The sequence below is a fragment of the Taeniopygia guttata genome, chromosome 1 (genome assembly GCF_048771995.1).
Source record: "Taeniopygia guttata chromosome 1, bTaeGut7.mat, whole genome shotgun sequence".
NCBI classification, from domain to species: domain Eukaryota; kingdom Metazoa; phylum Chordata; class Aves; order Passeriformes; family Estrildidae; genus Taeniopygia; species Taeniopygia guttata.
The window spans coordinates 85,437,055-85,449,847 of NC_133024.1; the positions used below are offsets into that span (position 1 = coordinate 85,437,055).

The 12,793-nt window shown below is 40.7% G+C and overlaps 1 protein-coding gene and 1 long non-coding RNA gene across 5 annotated transcripts in view; both read right to left on the reverse strand.

Moving 5' to 3' along the window:
* Positions 1-12,793, reverse strand: part of AFF3 (ALF transcription elongation factor 3) — a 326,738-nt gene that overhangs the window by 180,310 nt on the left and 133,635 nt on the right. The window lies entirely within an intron of this gene.
* LOC140684597 (uncharacterized) overlaps positions 1-12,793 on the reverse strand; it is a 90,060-nt gene that overhangs the window by 1,185 nt on the left and 76,082 nt on the right. The window contains exon 1 of the long non-coding RNA XR_012057066.1: positions 1-12,793. This exon is cut by the window's right edge and continues 76,082 nt beyond it. This is a non-coding gene — a long non-coding RNA (uncharacterized lncRNA).

Genomic DNA, 12,793 nt, shown 5'->3' on the forward strand with positions numbered 1-12,793 from the left:
CTCACTGAACCTCCAGTGGACCATCAGCGAAATCCTGGCAAGTCTTGGGGACCTGTCAGGGGAAGTGGGCTCGGCCTCTTCCCCCTGGGATGCTGTCCCGCACCGGCACAGCCTGCGGAGCGCCCGCAGCGGGGCGGCTGCCGCGCGGTCTGGCAGCGGCGGGCGGGAGCTGCCGCCCAGGAGAGCGCAGCGGCTGCCGGGGAAATAGCCCGGAGCGTCGTGCTGCTGATAACACGAGCAGCTAATTACCATGCAAAGCACAGAGAACTGTAAGAAGCAAAACTGACTAAAGGCTACATAGAATTCTTGGGAAACGGGATGTCATTTCAAAAAAAAAAAGCTACCTCTGTACAAATTTTATTTCAGAGCATTACTGTATTTTTTCTTCCCTTACCTAGAGCGCTCACATGGAGATATATAAAGAAACCTCTCTGGAAGGAATTGCCTATCTTGTGATACTTCTCCCTCCTTTCAAATCTTTATATTGCAGAAAGAAAGAAAAATCTTCTGCAAGTGTCTATTTCCATTTTAGCCCAAGAAATTTTTACGATGCAAGCTTTTGGTGCTATCATCATTTGGACTGTGCTAGGTGTTTCTACAACGTGTTCAGAAGCTATTGGATTTTTGTCTCCAGTATCAATTAAGTGTGAGGACAATCTCCAGAAGCCTGGGGTACATAACCATCCTCTTCCCCTGGGAGCCAGGCTGGTTGTATCACCTCCAGCCAGCAGTATGACAGCGGCCACCCCACGTCTGCCCCACACTGTACAGGCACAGCACAGCGCAGCTCACTGTGGGGCTGCAGGATTTTCCCTGGGGGGAAAATCCCACTGAATGCTGGCAGGCAATAACCTAAATCCATGATGAAACAAAATAGGAAAAAGGATGGGGGGAAAAATCCCACCTTGATGGACCTTAATCTGATAGCATATTAGAAATGCTTCTTAGCCAGGCACACACACATGCACTTGCAGATGCATATATACATTTTCTATTCAATCCATTTGCTAGAAAGGAATATCCAGTATGAAGAAGTAAACTCCTTATCTTTTTACATATCCATAAGTGTGGCTTCTGCCTGTTGGGTCCAGAAGAATCATTACTCTCAAATTTTCCCTTCAATCATTTCTCTAAAGAGATCTTAACACATTCAAGTTGTGGAATTTGCTGGAGTTTAACAGGGTTTTGTGCCTGAGATCAGAGATGTGATTTCTGGGGGTTCTGCAGAAATACAGCCAGGCTGTGGAAAGGAATTTTAGGGAAGTGCCATTTGCAGATGCCCATGAAGGGTTTTCAGATATTCAGGCCTTAACTTGTTACTGACTTCCTTACACGTGCTACATTCTCCAAAATGCTCTTTATGGAGTGGTTGTGCTGAACCCACACAGCTCTTGGAGAGAAAAGTCAGGAATTTGAACCACAGGAAATGTGGGCTGGTAAAAAGATTAGGCTTCAACCTAGTCAAAAACTTACCTTTTTGCCCCTCAGGAAATACCCACTTTTTGTAATGTTTTAATTCTGAATGGGGACCTGGGGGCAGGCTACCTACTTGTTGATTTTATCCCTTTGGCTATGCTTCCATTCAAAATGCAATTGTGTCACATCATTACCTTAAAAATGAAATTTTATGAACCATTCTTCAATTCAGTTGAGAAATCAAAATTTCATCAGGTCAAAATACTTCAATGACAAATTTTAAGAAATATAATCTGTAATCACAGAATAAGATATGGCCTAAATCAAGAAGACATTAAAACAAAATATCAAATATTTGTCTCCAAATTTTGGATTTTTTTACTTTAAAGAAGCATTTTCTTCAAACAAGAATGAAAATGTGTTTGGTCAAAATCAACATGGAAGTAGACATTTTCAGTTCTGAAAATCTGGGATATCTCATAGAAAAAGGAATGAGTAGGAAAAAACAGACCAGAATTTAAAATTGTATTTATCTTTTATTTCTCCCTCTCTAACAATGATGGCATTTTGATCTTGATGAGTGATGCGAGACCTACCAGCAATGTTTCCACATATCTTTCGAGGGATAGACTTCAGGAAGCCATGGCATACTGTAGTCACCCTCACGTCACTGGGTGGCATTATTAATAATGCCTGTGCCTTCTGTGAAGAAAACTCCTAATCTCCCCCTGAGGATGCAGGCAAGCAGGGCTGAGCTATGTAGGGTTACACCAAGGAAATAGATATAGAGACAGCTCAGGAAGCTTGATTTTCTGCTCCTGATATTTGAAAGCTTTACTTTGCACTCATGCTATGCCTTACCACTAATTGGAGTTCCAGTCGCCACAGTCTGTTGATACAGTAGTTTTCTCCTGTGCTTTGCATTGCTGTGAGTAGGAGCTGTTTCACTTTTACTATGAGGAATTGCTGACACTTCTTTAGACACAGGGAAGTGCAGGAGGGAGATGGGAAAGAGGAGCTAAATTATCCTCAAGGTCTGTGTCAGAAAGTGTTGTGCTAATTAAAGTCATTAAATCCATCTATTTCACAGTCACTGTTAATAAACTGTTACCTTTAATAAACCCATATCTTTTGAAATGGACCCATCATATTTTTATGGGGATTATTTTTCCTACCAAGGGATCTTTCAACACTGCTCTTGGTTCAAAAGGGAAGGGGAGTAGCTTTTAAAAAGATTTTATTTCAAGGAAAAAAAAAAAAAAAGAGCAAGTGATGAAAGTCATCTAGCTTTGCTTTAATGAAAGTATCTGCACTAATTGGGGGCCTCACTGCAACTGGAATATCATGATGCCCTAGTCTTGTACCAAGACCAGGAATATGTCCTGGCTAATTAAAGGAGATGAATCAAAAACATCTGTAGATAGAGAGAAATGCCAGATGATCCAACAGACTTGCTGTGCACACTAGAAAAAAGAAGCAAGAGCCCATTTTGCTCCTGGTGAATGACGCTCTCAGAGCAGTGTGCACAACAGCTCCCCTACACAACTGAGGCAGATCAGCAGCTTTTGGAGAGCAAGACCCTCCAGAAGAAAGACTAGAGAGGAGTTCACAGAGCCATAACCCAGAGTATCACAAGCCTTAGGCTGTGCTGGTCTTACAGCAGATCTGAGTCTCGGTGAAGGTGGATGTACTGTGGATGTGTAAGTAAAGCCATTCACCATATTGTATTGTTTTAAAAGAGCCAGGAAATGATGTTAGAGCTTGACTCCTCCAATATGTGCCCATGGCCTGCCCCAGAGCTTGAGACATTTCCTGTCCATGTAGTGCCTGGCCTGCAGTAAATGTTGAAAAGCCAGGATGAGAAAGTGAAATGATGCTGAAGGGCTGCCATCTGGATGGCTGCTGGGTGCTTCGGCAGAGATCAGACTCCTACAGCCCAGTTGGGAGGGTATCTGGAAAAGGTGGGTCTGGCCTTGTGTTGAGAGGTCTTCAAACTGATGAGATGGTCTGAGTCCAAGTCTCAGTGTCCACACCACAGAAAAAAATGGAGACAATTAAAGGCCAAGAACCCTTCTTAACCCTCCCCACTCTCTCCACCCCTAAGGGTCATCGAACAATCAATGACTGGAGCTGCGCTGGTAACATTTCATCTAGTAAAAGATGCTTGGGAGCCTCAAATGAAACCTACTGACAGATCAGCAGAGTGATTTTACAGGCTTTTACATTATATTAATAAAAATAAAATTCCAAATATGCTAGAATTACACCATGACCCAGAACAATAAAGTGGAGCTGTAATGGAGATGAACTGCATTGTTCTATTAATAAAATATAAAGGTTTTATTGTTATTGGGAAAGTTTGATTGCATCAAATCAATACCATGTCACAGTATATTAATGTTTTTCTTCACTAATGAAAAAACAGGGTCTGTTGTGATTACATTCTCTTACTACCCATTTGAAAAATATAATGGGCTGGTAATAATGAAGACTGGACCTTGCAATTTTACTACTTGCTAGATGCTTGATCCTGGGGAGGTGCTTAGTAAGTCACCTGTGCTTTCAGAAAAGTCAGCAGGAGAGGAAGGGAGCTAACATATATGAAAATGATGTCAAAACCTCCCTGAATGGACTCCACAGTCCCTCCTTCTCACTGAAAAAACTGGAAAAAGCCATTGGGGACCTCCGGAAAAGTCTTCAGCATGCTATATTTTCTGCAGTACTATATGCTTGCCCAAAACACATCAAGTGACTGCTGCTTGACACAGTGGTGCATTTGTCAGAAAATCTCCATTACAGACAGAAGAGTCTTTTGGTTTTGCAGCACAAAAGGCTTTTTAGTTGAGTCGTGAGCTTCTTCCCTCAGCCCATGCAGTTTCTCCAATAGCCCACCCAAGGACCCTGCCCTGAGACTGACAGAGATGAGCTCTTCTCCCCGTTAGATACCTGTCCTCCTCACTGCACAGATGGCCAATTAGTGTCAGCTGGAATGTATTGTTTTTAGTGATGTGGACATTTGTTGGCTGGGACCTGGACTGAGCTTGACTGATTGCATTTAATATATTGTCTGTGTTTGGGGAGAATATGTAACATCTGCATAATGGCAACAGTTGGAAAAACAGGTATTAGGGAACTGTTGATATTTTTCTGAATTTTAACATGAATTTAGCGTCAGCTAGTATAACACTGAATAAATTAAATGGATTACGTTGGCAAGAGATCCTTTAAAAGTGTTAATTAACGATAAATCAATAAAAACTATTCAAGATGAAAATCAATTACATCCCTGTTTACATTATTTAACTCCAAACATTTCTGTTTTGTGTGCTTGTAATTAGCAAGCTATAAAAGATGCCATAAATAGGCGCATAATGAGAGGAACTGTTTATAAATGATAATTGGTATTCATTCCCACTGAGCTAAAGGTTATGTGATTACAAACTGTTGCACAGAAAGGGTTAAACCTCTTACAGATTGAAGGTTTTACAGTACACAGCTCCGGAGAAATCTTTCCAAAAAGGTCCCTGATGGAAGAATGCCCCTGTACATGAGTGCTGGTGGAAAGAGTAACATCTACCAGGTGTTCCTTAAAGCCTATTTACATCTATTTAGAAAACACTGGGGAAAAAAACCTACCCTTTGGGCAGCGGTGGAGGCAATAAGAAACTGAACCTTGCATGAGAAATTCAATATTAATAAAATTCATCATCCAAACAACATCTCTACAAAGTATAAAGGAAAGATACTAACACTGAAATGCTACCAAAAATCTGGATGACCATTCTGTTAACAAAGCTGAGGACAGGACAAAGGACACAAGGGTGTTTCCTGTCATGATGGGTAACAAGGATGTCACTCTACCCAATACCTCCTTCAAAGATTAAGAACAGAGGCTTTCACAGAGGGCTAAAAGTGGATTACAGGATCTTCAAGCAGCAACCAGAAGCCCAAAGCACTGAGCATCAGCCTGTAGCTCCAGAAGGTAACGCTGGATTATTTCTTACAACACACAGAGATGAAAAAACTTTCCTGGGGAGAAAAAAACCTCTCACTAATCCCTAATGCTGAAAGCAGACTTCACAGTTTTAGAGTCTGAGACTGATCTAAACTCAACAGGTAAAAAATCCCCATGATCTGGAGACCAGAGGCTTTCTGTTAACAGCTTTTGCTAGTCTAAGGATGTCACCAACATCTGACATTTTGGCTTTGACAGTGTCTCCTCGCCAGGGAAATAAATCTCAACCTTTCACTATAACTGCTACTGTGAGGGCAACAAGCATCAAGAACCTTTGACTGAGCCAGTCTGACCAGTGAGCATCTGGTGATAAAGACAGGAGAGTCAAATAACCTATTTGCAAATCCAGAGCTAGACCATTTTTCTACCTTACCTGGGCATAGGTGATGCATATGTACTTTCCCTTTCCCTTTCCCTTTCCCTTTCCCTTTCCCTTTCCCTTTCCCTTTCCCTTTCCCTTTCCCTTTCCCTTTCCCTTTCCCTTTCCCTTTCCCTTTCCCTTTCCCTTTCCCTCTCCCTCTCCCTTTCCCTCTCCCTTTCCCTTTCCCTTTCCCTTTCCCTTTCCCTTTCCCTTTCCCTTTCCCTTTCCCTTTCCCTTTCCCTTTCCCCTTTCCTTTCCTTCACTTACACTGCACTGCTTTCCCTGACTTGCACAGAGTACAACTGCTTCACAGAATATATGGATCAGAATTGAGTTTGAAAAAAATAATCTATTATGTGTAAGGAAGAGAGCCTTACATGGTTTTGACAATGATAGCTCAGTCTTAATGCTAAGAACACAAAAAAACATATCATGGTGATGGCAATTATGACCTGGACACTTATTTGCCCAAGAGTGTTATAATTTGCTATTGAAAACTCAAAGCATTATCAATGAAGAAATACAATTGAATGCATCTGCATCTTTAAATCAATCCATTGATGCCTCTGGTCAGCTCAGGTGGAGTCTCTTAAAATCCACATGGAGGCTGATAAATAGCACAATTCTTCAAGCTACAGTGAAAACCTTGGCAGAGTTTTATTGTGCTTTCAGCATTCCTGAAAGTCAAAAGAAAAATCCAGCCATACTGTGGTCACTGACAGACTGATGGGAACATATTCACTACAAAACTACTGAAACCAGTATTTTCTAAATGTATTGCAGTTAATAGGACACATAAAATTTCAACTAAAATGTCAGGGCTGGATGTCTCAGAGCTCACAGATGTAAGTTCCTTCCAGTTAGGAATGTACATGACACCCTGTATACATAAAGGTATAATATATATACCAAGGTATACATACACATGCATGTTGTATGTACATGCCACATAAAAAAAAACTCTCCAAAAGTTTCCTGGAAATGCCCAAACTGACCAAACAAGTGTCAAATCTTATCAACAGTAGTCTTAATATGGGAACCAATAAATTCAGCACATTTTGAAGTTACAGAATAGATAAATACCTTCCTTATTTTTTCCTGTCTTCTCTTTCCCAAATCCCACTTACAAATTCTTTTTACCACTGATTCACTGCAAGCCTATATCCGTCCTCTTCTTTGGAAGCTAGGCAGGAGCCAGGCACTATCCTATGCTCCCTTACCTCCAGAGTGGATACCTCCACATCTGTAAAACCATCCATCCCAAGGAGTGGCAGCTTCCCAGCACTAGTACCTGCTTTCCTGTGGGCTCTATGACAGCACCCCACTTTTTGGGCAATCGCAAAGACCAAGAGCAGGAGAACAAATGATGTCCCCAATTTGGGGGAGAGTTGCAAGTAGTTCCCAAATAACTGGTATGGTACTTGTTAACATTTTTTGATGGAAGCCACATTGGTCCTTTGGTCATGGAGGACAAAAGGTTTGCTTTAAATGATTCTAGTTCTTTTTCTTTTGGCTTTCCCTTTTCATAGTCTCTCAAGGTATCCACTTTTAAAGGGGATATTGCATCTGAATGTCACAATGTTTTCTGATTTTCTTTTGCTGTCACTGTTACAACTAACAGTGAAATACAGAAAGAAATAGAAAGAAAAACTAGTCTCAGCTTTCCCAGACTTTCTGTCTGGAAAAGCATGCTTGTCCTTCCAGTAAGCACACATTTCCCACCTGCTAGCATTGAGCCCTTCCACACAGCTAATGGACCACCATGTCTTAAAGGGGTCTGTGAGTTTTCACAGAAAGGTTATGTTGCCCTTAGGTTTGGTTTGGATTGATTTCCAAAACTTTCACTGGAAAGCTTAAAAAAAACCTTCAGGATTTTTTTTTTTCAACAATTCTCCACTTAAAAACAGGTTATTTGGTCTCTGGAGAAAGAAATGTTCAGTGTAGCCCCATTTAATTTTAAATGGAAGCTAAATGGAGAGAAAATCCCTAATACTGCTTACAGACATTTCCATCTAGGTCAAGTACAACAAATCTGCATTTTTGAGCAGTAGAGCCAGCTCTCTGTCCCTGTTGAAAATGGCAGGTCTTGTGGCACCCTGAATTTCAGCAACACATACAGAAAACAGGAGTGCAGTTGGACAGCCTTTCAGCTGAGAAGGCACATGCTTCCCTTTTGTTATGTGATCTTGATGAATTTATTTCTGTGGCTTTTATTAATGTTTCAGGGCATTGAATCCTTTAAACTTGTTAGTATTTTCCTCTTTTTATTGTTCTCTGCTGCCCTTTGCTGTTTTATTTTATTCTTTTGTTCCCTGGTGTAACTGAAGGTAATGCAGTCCTGGGCCTATTACCCTCAGTCACTTTGATCTGACAGTGGATATCAACAAAGAAGTTATTTGTTCTCAACACATTAAACCCTTCTATGTAGCTTTTTACAAATTCTGTTATGCAACTTTGATAGGGCCTGGAATGAGTTGTCAGGTACCGAAAGGCAGGGGAGCACAAAGATCTCTCCAAAAGCCAAGCTATGAATGGTGTCATCTTGCTGTTTCACTTTCAAAGGTGGCTCATAGGGGTTTGTTGAATAGGAGTCGTTTGACAGCAGACATCTGAATTTGTATCACAGTCTCTAAGACACCTTTATAAGAACCTTGAATATCTTAGTTGACTCCTGAGGATCAAAGCTTCCTATGTAATAAACCTATCATGGTTTACTCAGGGAGATTTTCAGCATTGGTAACAATGGCAGCTGATTTGCCTCACATAAAAAGCTACCAATAGAATGTAAGGGTTGTGATCAATACTTTAACTAGCAAGATAAAAATCTGTCTGAAACTCGGGAATTATATTATGGTCTCATCATGTACTTTATAAACCATCTCCTATAATTTGAGATACACATGCATTAAGTGTTGCTTGAAATACATTAAATTTTGATTTTTCAAATCAGAATACTAGAATAGTAAGTAGAATTGGCAGCATAAATGAATATAATGAATAAAACACAAAAAGCTCTTGGCTGGCTTTTGAATATAGCATTAGAAACAGAGAAACACACATTGTTTTACAGTGAACTACATTAAATATATTTGTTATGGGTTTGAAATACTCCAAATTATTTGTTATGGATGAGAGAGGATGCTCTGCATTTATGATAGATGATACCACATTGTCATCAATTGTCATGCTTTGTTTATAGGACTGAATAATTTGTAATCATCAGATTACTATGTTTAGTCTGCACTCTGTTTTTTTCAGGATGAGTATTAAACAGATCAGATCCTTGTATCTTTTATTTATTTGTTTGTTTATGAAGGGAATAATGAGTGGCTCAGTCTCCTGAGAATTAACTATTTGGTGAAGGGTTTGGAGTTTCAGGTCCTGGCTCTTGTTGGAGAGGAGGGAAAGGCAAAACTACACTTGGGCCCTGATTTTCATTTGTGGGCCCGTATTGCCACAAAAGGACATCAGGCAGTAACACCAGAGAAAAATGAAGATTCAAAAGGCTACATATATTCTAAACGCTTCCTTAAGCTTTCTGTTTGCCTTTCCCCAGCCATACTTCTAGTTCCAGAAAGTTTTATGTGCAGATGTCACTCCAAGTCCCTTCTAGCCCAGTTATATATTAGGGCAGGTAGAAGATGGGGAAGCGACTCCAAAACATGGATTGTCCTGCACCATTTGCAGCAACAGGTATTTTGTGAGGAACAGAATAAAATGTTCTTGGCAAAAATCTCTCTTTTTCGTGATTCTTTTTCTGCTAAAGAAATACAGCTATGAAACAAGATACTCTAACAAGGGTTTCAGGCAAAGACTTTTAACTGTTTCTGTGCAGGGGAAGGCACAGACCTGGCAGTCAAGAACTGGCTGGTCACTATTGCCTCAGCTTTAGGGGGTTACTAGCAAAATCCCCACTTAAGAGCAGCTCCCGACTAATATAAATCTTATATATATTTATGCTAGAAATACAATGGGATTTTAAATACCTGCAGTTGGGAAAACAGTCAATATTATGTGCTGAATACCTGTATCACTTTATCCATGGGGACTGTATAAGCACAGCAGCCTGTCTGCACAGATCACCCACGTGGGTGTCGGGCTCTGTAGGGTGACAATTACCCCTCACTCAGTGCCCCAGCTGCCTTGTTGACAGCACCAATATATAAATTTAAGATACAATGGGATTTCTCATTCCTAGAAAATAATTGCAAAATCAAACCACTACCTTTGAAAAGGTGTGATATCAGTTCATTTGCTACCCAGAATAACTACCTCTAAGCTAAAGAAGAAAAAAAACAGCAAAAATTATACAGAAGCTGAGCTTACATTTCCATTCTTATCTCTCTGTTCCAATACTGTCTCAGAGGTTCCTGCTTGCATAGCAGCTGCTGAATTGCTACAGTTTGCTGTCTAGCATATTAAAATAAACTAGCACTGATTTTGGCAATTTGCATAAATAGTTGATGGATCTCTACAGCAGAGACAGAAGCTCTTCATCTGTGTCCACCTGTGCATCAGACCTCTCAGCCTCTACAAGGACTAACCATGGTAGATAGAGACTGCTGTGTGAACCTACCCAAAGTCAACCAAGGTGTTTCATTAGGGTTCAGAGCTCAAGCAAAGCTACCAACACAAAAGATGCAACTTTTGAAAGTTGCATATCCTGCTATTTGATCAGAAGAAAATTATTAAATCACAGCATCACAGCCAGCCCTCTGATCATCGTGGTCCTCCTCTTGACTTGCTCTGACAGGCCTGTGTGTTTCCTGTGCTGGGGACCCCAGATCTGGATGCAGGGCTCCAGGCGAGGTCTCACCAGGGTGGAGGAGAGGAGCAGAATCCCCTCCCTTGCCCTGCTGGCCACACTTTGGATGCAGCCCAGGATGCAATCGGCTTTTTGGGCTGCAAGCTCACATTGTTGGGTCACATTGAACTTCTTGCCAGCCAACATCCCCCAGTCCTTCTCCTCAGGGCTGCTGTCAATCCATTCATCCCCTCCACCTGTAGTTGTGCTGGGACTTGCCCTGAGCCAAGTTTGCACAGGCCCACCTCTCAAGCCAGTCAAGGTGCTTTTGGATGGTGTCCCTTCCCCAGCACATTGCTGCCAGCACACAGCTTGGTGTTGCCAGCAAACTTGCTGAGGGTACACTCAATCCCACTGTCTGTGTCACCAACAAAAATGTTAAATAGATGTCTCGATTGAAAATAATCTGCAATAATCTGCTTTTTGTATGCATGCACATTACCATGAAGCTTGTGTAGCACTTCACAGTCTAGATATGTATTGGTATATATAACTTTAAATACAAGATATAGCTACAGTTCTATATGGGCAACACTATGTATTTTTAGGAAATATAACAAAGAGTACATTGTGCAGCATAAAGGGCTGGAAGCATTTTAGGTAGGCAGAATGGAACTCCCTCTGAAAATTACAGTACCAAGTGAAACAAGAGAAGTCCTAACAAACTCTAATACACACACATGTCTTTAAAAATCTACAATGGGTATTCTGAAAACAAACATAAGGCCTGTCCACAAGACCTCAGCTTTTCCAAATCAAGCCCACAGACATCAAGCTTTCTCAGTCCTTCACAGGATGGGAGCACAGTGTGTGATGGAGCAGTATTTCCAGGGCTTCCACTCATAGCAGCTGGGTCCAGCCAAGGGAATGAGGTTTGCAAGAACACCATGGGAGCTATCCAAACAGCAGTCTGCAACTGATGCCCAGAAATACTTCTACCACATTTGGGGATGAAAAGTAGCCGGTGTTTCTGTCTGCTCACCCATTACCTGCACAGAGTCATGTAACATTTGCACATATTGTTACAAAGTGTTTCCATAGTTTATTTGCCCACAAAATATGAAACAGAGAAAAATCTTTGGAATATATTGGAGGCTGATGAGCAATTTCTTCAGAAATAAAATGATAGCTAAATTTGGGATCTAATGTTCCAGATGATTAGCACCACCTCAAAAATCAATATGAAATGCTGTAGATTTAGATATAAGGAAATACTTTTTCTTGCACACTGATACTTGCTTTAGTGTCAGCTAGACTTCTTGAAAGGCATAGAGGATGGCTTTGGAAAGGGAAAGGAAAACAAGATCAACATTCTCATGTCCTGTCATAATGACCAAACAAATCTCTGTGTCATCCTGTTTTACATGCTTTCACAAAAAGTTAAGTGAGTAACAAGTGCACTCCCCCAGAAAGACAAATGGAATCTTTGACTTGTTTCACTCTTAAGGCTGGATATCACTGCTGCTGAGCAGATCTGCTACAGGGAGAGTGGAAGAGGGAGTGTAGGGGAAACGATGGTTTGCCCTCATGAAGGGTCTAAAATTTAATATTTGATACAAAAGCAGTGCATCTTCTGAGACAAACTATAAAAATACAATTATTATAATAGTGTATAATTTACCAAAATATTTTGACATTTTTTCAGAGATAGTCTGTTTTCTGGTATTTGCATACCTTTGACTCTAGAGTATAGGCATTTATAAGCACAGAAGAAGACAAGACAGGAAGTAATTATTTACTGATTAAGGAGTGGATGAGCTTGAAGTTTCAAACATTAGCATTCCTATTTCACCCTCATCCTTCCAGATGAGGAAGGAGAAGACATGAAATAGAGTGTTCTCAACTCACATAGATTCCTAATGCGTGCCATCAACGCCATAAACTTCTCTTTGTTCTTTTGACTCACTGCCATATCCTGGTAAACCCAGGTCAGCCGTGCTCAACTCACATTTACTTTGCTGAGGTGGTAAAGGTTACACAACTCCATTTTTTTTTCCATTTCTAAGAGAAATGAATCCAAACTCAGCTAATTTGTATACAGCTTCAGGCACTATAAACATGGCTGGTTAGAATCATTTATATAGTATAAGCCTTTGTACTCCATACTTCATGGAAGTTAATAAGTAGGTGTCAAACTCTGAATTAAAATTCCCAGAAGAGGACACAGCACAAAGGACAATAAAAATGATTTTTAAAT